This window comes from Rhagoletis pomonella, unplaced genomic scaffold, assembly GCF_013731165.1.
Source record: "Rhagoletis pomonella isolate Grant_MI unplaced genomic scaffold, Rhpom_1.0 Rhpom_scaffold_00008, whole genome shotgun sequence".
Classification (NCBI taxonomy): domain Eukaryota; kingdom Metazoa; phylum Arthropoda; class Insecta; order Diptera; family Tephritidae; genus Rhagoletis; species Rhagoletis pomonella.
The window spans coordinates 24,523,028-24,534,036 of record NW_023458562.1 but is presented as its reverse complement, the minus strand read 5'-3'; the positions used below and the strand labels follow the sequence as shown (position 1 = coordinate 24,534,036).

Sequence of the window (11,009 nt, the reverse complement as noted above, 5' to 3'; positions counted from 1 at the left end):
GAAAATTTTTTTCTTAACAGCGGTCGCCCCTGGGCAGGCAATGGCAAACCTCCGAGTGTATTTTTGCATGAAAAACAGCTACTCATAAAAATACAATCGCCGTTCGGAATCGGCGTAAAACTTTAGGTCCCTCCCCTTTGTGTAACAACATCAAGGCGCACGCCACAAATCGGAGGAGAAGCTCGGCCAAACACTAACATACTATATGTCTAATCGCCAATCGATTATTATTATTACTTTTCTCGTTGCAAAAATCGTTTTTTCTCATCATAGTTTTCTTTTAGCAGAATTAATTTAGCCCAGTACATTTTAAATTTTCTTATTCATTTTAATAGGCTTCCTTAATGTTCCCCTTGGTGAGCACCAGAAATTAACTTTTTTATATTCTTCAAAATTAACGAGCTTGACAGCTTTCTATGGCTCACAGACGCAAACTAAGTGGGATAGTTTGCTCAAAATTTAAGTGTAGCCCACGAACAGATGACAGTTTGCAGGAGTAAGCAGTTAGTATTGGATTTAAACTTTCTGGGCGGGAAACTAAAAAAGTTGCTGACCCTATTAAGCTGGCATTTCAGGGTACTATTTTATACATATATAAGGAAAATTTGAAGGTTAGGGGGGGGGCTCGAGCACCCCCCTGCCCTACCTGGCTACGCCCATGAACAGATGAATACCTATTTATCCCCTTTTACAAACTCATTTATATATTATATAAACACCTCCCATTCTTATATATATCGTCGCTACCATGCCAAACTATAGAATGTGCAAAAATGCATTTTCATTTACGACACCTTGCGCATGCGTTTAGAATCATACGTAAGTTGACAAATCGTCGAATTTCTAGTCTTCTAGGAAGCAGAGGCTTTAACAAAGTCTCGAACCCCAAACTTTTCCCTAATGACAACAACATTTTTTACAACAGTTTCTTTGCTCTCCTGAAAAGTACCGATTTTCAGCGACAATCTGTCTGCATACCAAATTTCAAGTTCATGTGACTTATGATTATGTATAAATGTACGCAAATCCAAAATTTTGTATAAAATATATAAAAATAATAAATAAATAAATTGGAAAAAAAGAAAAAAAACTACCTGCGATCCTGCCAGGAGTCGAACCTGGAATCTTCTGATCCGTAGTCAGACGCGTTATCCATTGCGCCACAGGACCGTTGAAAACCGTTTGTCAAATGCATGACTTATATCGATGTGCACATGCAGAATAAAGCAGCATAATAGTTTTTATTTCAACCCCTAAAATTATGCTATATAAAAACATGTGTTGTAAATAGTGATGCCGTTGTGTTAAAAATTTCCTAAAACTGGTTGTTATTAGGGTTATTCACTGTGCTTGCTCTAAATATCCAAAAATATTATTGGTGAGCAGTGCTTGTTGGGGCGTGCAAATTATCATTCAAGTAATCTTGTTAATGAGCTCTGCGTATAAGCGTTTAATAGATATATACACACATAGATAACGCATTGCGTCCAGTAGGTTTGTACGCATTTACTTAATGTCAGTCATATTCGCCTTAGTGGTAAGATAAGGAAATAATAAAGAGCGCCAATGTGTGTAAACACTGATGGGAAGCAGCGCTGGGTCGTAATGTTGACTTTATGGTTAAATTACGCTAAGTTACATATTACAAGGTATCGGAATTACTAAAAAATTCCTTAACTCCACGGCAAAGGTATTGATTATATTCTCAATTCCTTAAAAGTAATTTTAAAACATAAAAAAAAACCAAATCGTGGTACAAAGATCAATAACACTGTTCATATAAATATTAATACGCCACGCAGTAATTATTTTGTTTAATTCAATTCAGGGAATTGTATTTTGTTATGAAGGTCTCCTAAGATAAGACTGAAGATATAAATTATGATATTTTGCTAAGTTTATAGATATGTATGTACATATTTGTTATTTAATATTCACAAAATTCCACTTTTCCATTCGTGAATGAAATTTCAGTTTCTTAGTTACTTTTATAATTATTTTGAGTAATTGAAAAAGCAAAAGTACTCTTGCATTTCCAGGTATTGGTATCTACAAGAAATTTGATTACATTTTAATCTACTTTCAGACCTTGGAAAATAATTACATTACAAAACACAATTCTTGTAACGAAATTAAAAAAATACTTGTCGAAGAAACTGAAAAATAATCAATTCCTTTGCTGTGGACTGAAGGAATTGATTACTAATTACAGTTACGGAGGAATGTATCTGTGATGTAATTCCATTTACCCAGCTCTGTTGCACGCTACGTGAAATATTTATAATCCTTGCATAAATGGAACCAGATCAAATGCATACCTACCAGTATAAGAATGCGTTTCGTAAACAACACAAAACAGTTCTATATAAAATGTCTGTGATATTGTTTTAATTATGTATATGTATAATTTTTATTACATAAGAGCAGGCCTGGGAGACGCCGACTGCGCCAGACCCTCGGGGTAGCATCGCGTGTTCGTATACACGAATTTGAAGGCGAAAATAAAGTGTAAATTCAGCGTATTTAATTTTAAGTGATTTATTAAGAAATAGTTATTAATTTTCGGTTAATTTTCGCCTTTAACTTCGCTTATGAGAACACGCGACGTTACCCCGAGGGTACTGCGTAGTCGGCGTCGCCCAGGCCTGGCCCTTACTCTGTAGTTCGAATCGAAAAGAAGTTCTATTCGAACGCCTAACTCTTTTATAGTACCAATCGTTCGAATTCAAACAAATTTACTATTGATTCGAACAACAGAGTAAGGAGGGCTCTTCATAAAAGGTACATCCAAAATTTTTGTTTTCTAATTTTTATTCTAACGAGCAATGGAATATTAATTTGTAATTCGTGGGTTATATCAAAACCCTGACCTGTTCTTTTGTGTGCATGTGACTATGCATCCCTTTCTCACGTGGGGATTTTACCAGCAGTGCTAAAGGTCTATTTTCTACTTATTGTATTTCCTAAGGTTATTTTTACAAATGTTTTTCTGTGCATTGGTGTACATTTTAGTGTGTTAGTGAAGAGCTCAGAAAAAAGTCCTTTTCGTGTAGGGCTAACACTTATCAACGTTCCGCGCCCACAGGCATAGTACTTTTCGATTAAACGATAGCACAGAAGCACCCTTGGCACTATATGAAATCACAAACTGGAGAATGCTTTTAGCACACATAGAAGTACATCTGGAGTGTTCTCGCCATGAACCAAACATACAAGATCACGCAAGAACGCGACGTTGTATTTGTAACTGGTTTTTAAAAAGGAAAACTTCGAAAGCGTGTTCGTCAGCTGAGCATTTGTTTACATCACAAGCACCACTACTTTTCACTTTTTTTTAACTCAAGAAGAGTTAATTCAACACGGCAACACGTATTAAAGCGTTTTAATTAATAATTTTAGCTAAATTATGTATTAAAAGTGGTTGACAATAATTTTGGTTAGTTTTGGTTTTGGTTTTTTTTCGTTGTTTACTTTTCTTTCGTTTTCCAGCGAAATAAGATGGCGTAGAACCCGCTGAAAAAAATTAACTTTTTTCGCTCTCTTGTTCTTGTGTGATCTTGTGTCGTTCGTTTATGTGTTCTCGCCGCCAATAATCGCAAAAAAAAACAAAGAAATGGCAAACTCCAGTTTTAAGTCATAGGGCTGGTTTCTCCAACTCAACTTAGTCTAGCCATTTTTTGGACTTAAGTCAAAAGTTAGCCTACTTTTTACACAGCTTATTCTTGACTTAGTCTAAAAAATTGGCTAAACTAAGTTAGTTAGTTATGCCAATTTTCTTGACTTAGTCAAGAATAAGCTGTGTAAAACGTAGGCTTACTTTTGACTTAAGTCCAAAAAGTGGCTAAACTAAGTTAAGTTGACTTGGAGAAACCAGCCCATAGAGTTTCTTGGTCGACTTTCGATAGGTACCAATAACACAGTGTGTCAACACTTCATGTGCCACTGTGTTAGCACACAAAAAATCGTCCAATGGAACTCAAAAATAAAGTAAAGCGACTTCGCTGGCTCGATCATGTCCAATGAAAAGGCACAAACGCATTAATAAAAACAAAACGTTGATTGTACAATAAGGCTGTGTGCTAATTGACCTACACATCATACCTAACATCATACCTACTAGAATTTTACAATGCCAACAGATAAGCTGTACAAGTAAATTTTGGCCCAAATGTCATTTAAAATTATAATTTTATTATTATTAAAATTAAATTTAAAAAATCTCGTAAAAATTGCTACGACATTGTTGCTACTTTGGCAAACTATTTATTGTATTGCCATCATTTTCCAATAGTTATGTTTTCATCGATTTGGTAACCAATTTAAATGTACTTGCTTCTAGCACAGTAATCAATTTTTCACATACCAAGGTCGTAAAATTTTCAAATTTCACTTTTAAAAGCAATGCGAGGGCATCACTGAAGATGGATTTTTCGATTTGTATTAAAATTGCGCTTAATAACGATTATCGTGTAGGTTAAATTGAGCTATAGTTTTGAATAGCATAAATTGCACTTCAATCTTGAAAAAATATCGCTCTCTTACATTAACAAGGAACTAAAGAATTTTCTTTTCAGTGGCAACATCGCCCCATGAAAATAATCGCAGGGTTCATTTGAAAAGCAAAGCGTGTAAACTCTATAAATATTATTACAAACTTTAACACAGAAAAACTTTTAAATTTAACACTTATGAGGAACAAAAATATACTTGTATTAATTAATTTTAACGTTTGTATTTCTATTCCAACACACTTTTTGTGCAAGCTGTTAATTCTTCAATTGTGTGTTTATGTTAAATGTAGCAAGTGGCATTGACCTACCATGAGCCTCCGTGGCGCAATTGGCTAGCGCGTTCGGCTGTTAACCGAAAGGTTGGTGGTTCGAGCCCACCCGGGGGCGCAAGTAAATTTTTTTTTATAAATTAAAATTTAATTTTATTAAATTTAAAACGGTTTTTCTACTAATAAAGCATTAAATACTTTTAAGCTTGAAACAATAGGAGGTGAAATATTCTATATTTTTCATGCAAGACTTTAAGAGATGTTCTGTGTTATCCAGCATATATGTAGAATTAAACACAACAAATATTTCTTCATCAGAAAAATTATTAATGGAATGGTATCCACTTAGAAAAATTTTACGTGTATGCATGTATGTTTAGAGGTGCATACAAAGATGTAAGCAAACGTTTGAATCAAAACAAAAAATCACATCCTTGCGATCCTGCCAGGAGTCGAACCTGGAATCTTCTGATCCGTAGTCAGACGCGTTATCCATTGCGCCACAGGACCGACTGGCGATCGGGCGCCAAAATTAATTTACAAACATATATATAAGAAAAAATAAAAATTAAAAAATTAATAGAATCGCATAAGTTAATCAGATAGTGCTTAGTTTTTTAATTACTACATAACTTGAGCATAGAGGAATATGCAGATTGTTAACAGTGATAATTACAAAATAGACACATTCTAATATGTATAATCGTATACATACATACATACACACAAACAAAACCAAATGTGACCGCCGATGATGTCATACAACACGTGTGATATTTCTCTGAAGCTATGCAAAACTCTTTCATCCAAATAAAAAATTTATGTACACTAATACATTTTTAAAATTCATAGCTTACATTTTTTCTATATAGAAATTTATGATCTAGTACATAGTCAATCACTCCAATCATGAAATATTAAAAATAAATGCAAATTCACGAAGAGTTGCACTGTGGGCAAAGGTTTAAATTCAAGGTATAAATTCAATGGCATCCTCCAATTTGTTCGATAGGCTCCAGTTTCGAGATAACGGTGTTTAAAATGTTCCCTTATAGGTCATAAATTTTAAAAAAGAAAACCATATCTGAATAAAATAAAATACCTCTTTGAAGTAAAATTTTCAAGTGACGAAAGACGAACGAATCGTTGCTAAAGTTCCGTCTACTGTTAAAAATACATACATAATAAAAAAGGCACTTTAGCAACGATAGTATGAATAAAAAATTTTTCCGTCAGTTTCCAATTCACGAAATTGCTTTTTCTGACTTTCAGACACCAGCCACGCCTCCAACGGCATCCGAATCGAATTACTCCGAAAAAAAACTAACTTCTTAATCTTTTGTGTACTTTAATTCATAAAAGTTTGAAAAAAATTTTATGAAGGTACATACTAGAGCTCTTGTTAGTACTAGAGAGATCGGTTAGTCGAATAGCAAAAGTAGTTAAAAAAAAAAAAATAATCGAATTCACTTAATCAACTAATCGTTTCCTTTCGAATTTTTCAACTACTAGTCGACTAACCATTCATTTTAAATTTTTCGATTAGTTTCTTTCAGTAAACATTTTTTTTGAACATACTCACGCTTATTGACAAAAACCAACCGCGCTAATAACAATAATTTTATGGTGAAAAAGTGTCACTGACGAATTCGAGCTTTTTATCGAATAATTGCTATTCGACTATCAACAGGAAAGAAGTTGCTAATCGACTAGACGACTTTTAACAAGAGCTCTAGGTTAGGGCGGGTCAATTTGTTTTGGGGATTTTTTTGACGATACTCGCATAGGCTACAAAAAGCTAGCTTGAAGCTAGTTGACAAGTAATGCAGGAGTAATGAAGGATATTGTTTTTTTTTAAACGCCTTTGGATAAACGAATATGAAAACAAATATGAAATGTAATAAATTAAATAAAAAAGAATATAAATAAATATTTTGTTTTTCCTACTGATATTTTATGTCCAAGAGTACTTAGTTACAAGTTAGTTACATCAAATGCAGAGGTAAACCACCCTTGACTATTTCGCGGCCATCGCCATAGAAATATAGTTAGCTTTCGTCAAAGAAAATATACAGATAATAAGTGACTTTTAGCTCCTTCCTAATCAACTTAAAGTTAGCATATAGTTAGATACATTTCCTGCAGGGCGTAGAGAACATACAGAGCCATGTATGTATATACTCAGACATTCTTCTGTTCGCCCATCCGTCAGCGCCAGGCACTCAAAATTTTAATTCAAGTAGGAAGTAACGTAATTTAAATATAAAACTATTTCAATGAATGAATTAAATAGAATTATAATCTGAATTGGCATGGTGACATGATAAGACTAGTAGCCTCATGGCTCTTTGGAATCTACCTTATGCGCAGTAGCGCCGGCGTTTCCAGACCCGCCGGCGTCGCCGCCGCCGCCGATTCTTTTTGAAGTTGACCACGCCGCCGCCGCAAGGCCTGTCGGCGTAAACCTCTAGTAGGTACATACCCAGTAGGACTAGGTTGCTTTCAAAATGTGCTTATAGCACGGTTCTTTTTCCACTTGGAAGGAGTTCCAATAACATGAAGTCTTTAATTCGCTTTCATGCAGGCTTGAAACACGGCAAGAACTGTAAGAAGGTAGCTTTTTTCCATTTAAAAAACTTTTATCGCAAAATACATAATTTCTGTGGTTTTCATTCCCATTCCGGTAATTTGCACTGCAATGAGACATAGGGCCGCATGAATAAAAACTAAGCAATTGCTTTTTCTTAAAATTTCATACCTTTTACTTCAATTTTAATTCAATTTAATTTGAGTAAAAGATCTTATTTTTATTCATACGGCCCATAGGCGCTGATAACCATCTGCCGTCGTACAAACTTTTATGATATATACATTGTGGCAACATTGTTTGTTTTCACCTTACCTATGAATATGACTCAACAATTGGTGTTGTTGAGAAAAACCACACGGTGAATAAGTACATATTTTGTGCAAAGTGGTGGCTTTGTTAAGAACTCTCGGTATGCACCAACGCCGCTATATATATAAATAACGCTTTTGTCAGCCGCAACCCAACGTCCTCGATAGTATAGTGGTTAGTATCCCCGCCTGTCACGCGGGAGACCGGGGTTCAATTCCCCGTCGGGGAGATCGACGTTTTTTTTTATTAATTTTTCTTTTTTTTATTACAGCCGAAAAGAATTTAAGTGAAAAATTATATTTTTTTTAAATCAATTCCCAATCAAATTCAAATAAAAAAATTATATTTCACTTAAATAGCTTTCGTGAAACTGGCTATTAGTATTATTATCTCAATTCAGCTCAATTCACTTCAACTCAAGTTTTATCGCCTGAGTATTTACGTCACGCTACCATGACTCTAAATATATTATTCCTCATAAAATAAATTCTATCTCTTTTGCAAAAAAGGAAAAGATTAGCGTGCTAATTCTGGCTTCATTACTCCGTAGCAGTGCTCCAACAAAAAAAAATTTGTTTGTAGAATCTGAAAAAAAATGTAGTAGAACGAAAATCTCAATTTTATAATATGTAGTTAATTATTTATTTTTCTATTTCATCTATTACGAAATAGAAAACATAATAATAAATATTTATTGTGTGGAACAAATTAATAGTGTTGCGGCATCTTGGCGAGTTTTGACCATTTTTTTAATATTTATTAATTTTTTATAAAAGTATAACAAAAACCATAAACATTAAAATTTCAAACTTAGTGAAATACATAATTACACAAATTCTGCAAGGTTTCATCTACATTTAAACCTTTTCATTTGAACAGCTGATGTATCAAGCACTGTTGCCACAAGCGTAGATAAAATGTTACTAAAAGATTTGAAAAAGGTTACCAAAAGTATGAGAAGCCATTTTTATTTTGACCAAAAGAATGCATTTTACTTTTACAATAATGTTATAACTTTATAAAACTTTTACAGCATAAGCCTTCACTCAAAAAAAAAAAGTATTTATTTTTAAAAATAGGACTTTTTGCGACATACATAAATAGTACTTATAATTACACCATATTATCTTTTTCCACAGCATTTAGGTCAATAAATTATGAGCTGGAAAAATAACATATTTTACTTCTTCAGATTTTACGTAATGTAAATACAAAATTCGTTAAAAATTACATTCGTATTTCATCACTCTAGATACCACTCATTTGATAGGAAAAAGAACTGCCACATCTACAAAAAATTCTTCAGCTAACTCATATGTATGTCATGCTTCATATTGTGAAAATAGTGCATGCCAAATATTGTGTAGTTTCCGTGCGATAAAAAAATACATATCTCCATTTCCGGCTTGGCTGGGGTAAATTGAAAGTTTTAAACGTATGTCTTGAAAAAACCATCACAAAATTATTAATGACAGCTTTTAAGTAAATAATCTACATATGTATGTATAAGAAGTAAAAAACATTCTAAAAAGCATATCAAAGCACTGCCAGGGATTTTTAATAAGAGGCATGTAACTCCCTTGTTTTTGTTACTAACAGTTTAAAATTTTTATTGAAGGCGTATCTTACAAAACCTTGATAAACGCAGTTTCGAAAAAAGTGTTTGATATGTACACACTAATAAAGCAAAAAACGTGGGTGAACCACGAAAAATGTGAAAATACATTAAGGGAAATTAGGCGTTCACTGGCAACACTGTGTTGAATTTTGTGTTGCAACACTGATTAAAACTATGAGGAGAAGTTGAATTTGTTTAGTATGGTGAACTTGAGAAAAGGGGTGGATATTTATAAATATCACAATATATACAACGCAGTTTAGTACTCTACATTTTTTTCTACTTATTTCACCTATCGCTCAGATAAGCCATTTGACAAATAAACGTCAACATCCTCGATAGTATAGTGGTCAGTATCCCCGCCTGTCACGCGGGAGACCGGGGTTCAATTCCCCGTCGGGGAGAATTGCCTTTTTTTTTGGGCAAAGGTGTAAAACAAATTTTCAAGAGGAACCAATAACCATTTCTCTTATTTGCAGCTGACGATATGGATCAACGATTTTGACCAATTTTCGATATTTTTCTTTTGTTTATACTAAAATGTTTATTAATTTTTGTATAAAATTCAAGCTCATTGTATAGCAAACATCATATACATAAATACACGTTTGTACAACAAGTAATTTTTAAGCAAAAAATACTTCCGACTTCGATGTTCATTTAACAATTTAAAAGAGTAAGCGATTATTTTTTATTTTTTTTTTTTATTTACTATGAAAACTGACACATGTGACTGACTTGCTACTTGCTATAAAAAATGCCATGAAATTCTGATTTGAAATTTAATTTTAAACAGATTTGTAGCTATTCCAGACAGGACAGCAGAAGGTTTTATACCTTTAATGAACTGAAGAAAATTTAACTTAAACCAATTATTGCATTTTTAGTAAGTTGTTTTGGGAGCGGATGCGGAGCGCGGAGCGAAATAAAATACATATATTTCACAACTGATCACTTCATTTTTAATATACATACGTATTTAATACACACAATAAGACTGCTACTCACATAAACAAAAATCATTCAAACAAAAATCATATAAACAAAAATGCGACTGCAATAATTCTTGTTTAAAATATTTTAGATCCACTGCAAAACACAGACTTTATCTGCCACTTTTATCCACCTCCAAACATCTTCTTCTACATATTTCAAGCGAGCCCCAACTAAATCGGAAGGCCAATAAAGTCTGGTGTGCGGTGGCTGTTATAGCTGTATTCTTACAGCATTCCGCGTGTTGCAACATCCACGGAAGCAGCAGTTGATTTTTTCAGTATTTTCAATGAAGAAAATTATTAAATAATATACATATATTTGACTTTTCTTTTGAAAAAATTGCTACCACAAAAAATACGAAACACGATTCTGCCAGATAGCTGACATGGCGGATAAGAAGATGTGAAACTACTTCTTAAATCTATACTAAATTGATCTTCATGATTTTCAGTGTAAAATTTTTATTCATGGTAGTTGAAAAGAGTGTCAAAATTCATGTTCTTCGTTGTCTAAGTGGAGGAATTAAAAAGCAAAACCGGATATTTTAGCAATGTAAAAATAATTAATAAATATCTATTATTTGTAAACTAAATTCATGCATAAAAACTAAGCAATTGCTTTTTCTTAAAATTTCATACCTTCCACTTAAATTTATTTGAACAAATTGAGTGAAAGGTCTGAAATTTTAAGAAAGAGCAAATTGCAAAAATGTCCGG

The 11,009-nt window shown here is 33.2% G+C and overlaps 5 non-coding genes across 5 annotated transcripts; 3 read left to right on the top strand and 2 right to left on the bottom strand.

Moving 5' to 3' along the window:
- Window positions 1-1,097: 1,097 nt before the first annotated feature.
- Trnar-acg lies at window positions 1,098-1,170 on the bottom strand. Its single transcript has one exon. It is a non-coding gene; the product is annotated as a tRNA-Arg (tRNA).
- Window positions 1,171-4,824: 3,654 nt separating this feature from the next.
- On the top strand, window positions 4,825-4,898 carry Trnan-guu. The gene has a single exon. It is a non-coding gene; the product is annotated as a tRNA-Asn (tRNA).
- A 319-nt stretch (window positions 4,899-5,217) lies between these two features.
- Window positions 5,218-5,290, bottom strand: Trnar-acg. Its single transcript has one exon. It is a non-coding gene; the product is annotated as a tRNA-Arg (tRNA).
- Window positions 5,291-7,836: 2,546 nt separating this feature from the next.
- On the top strand, window positions 7,837-7,908 carry Trnad-guc. Its single transcript has one exon. It is a non-coding gene; the product is annotated as a tRNA-Asp (tRNA).
- Window positions 7,909-9,629: 1,721 nt separating this feature from the next.
- Trnad-guc lies at window positions 9,630-9,701 on the top strand. The gene has a single exon. It is a non-coding gene; the product is annotated as a tRNA-Asp (tRNA).
- Window positions 9,702-11,009: the final 1,308 nt, after the last annotated feature.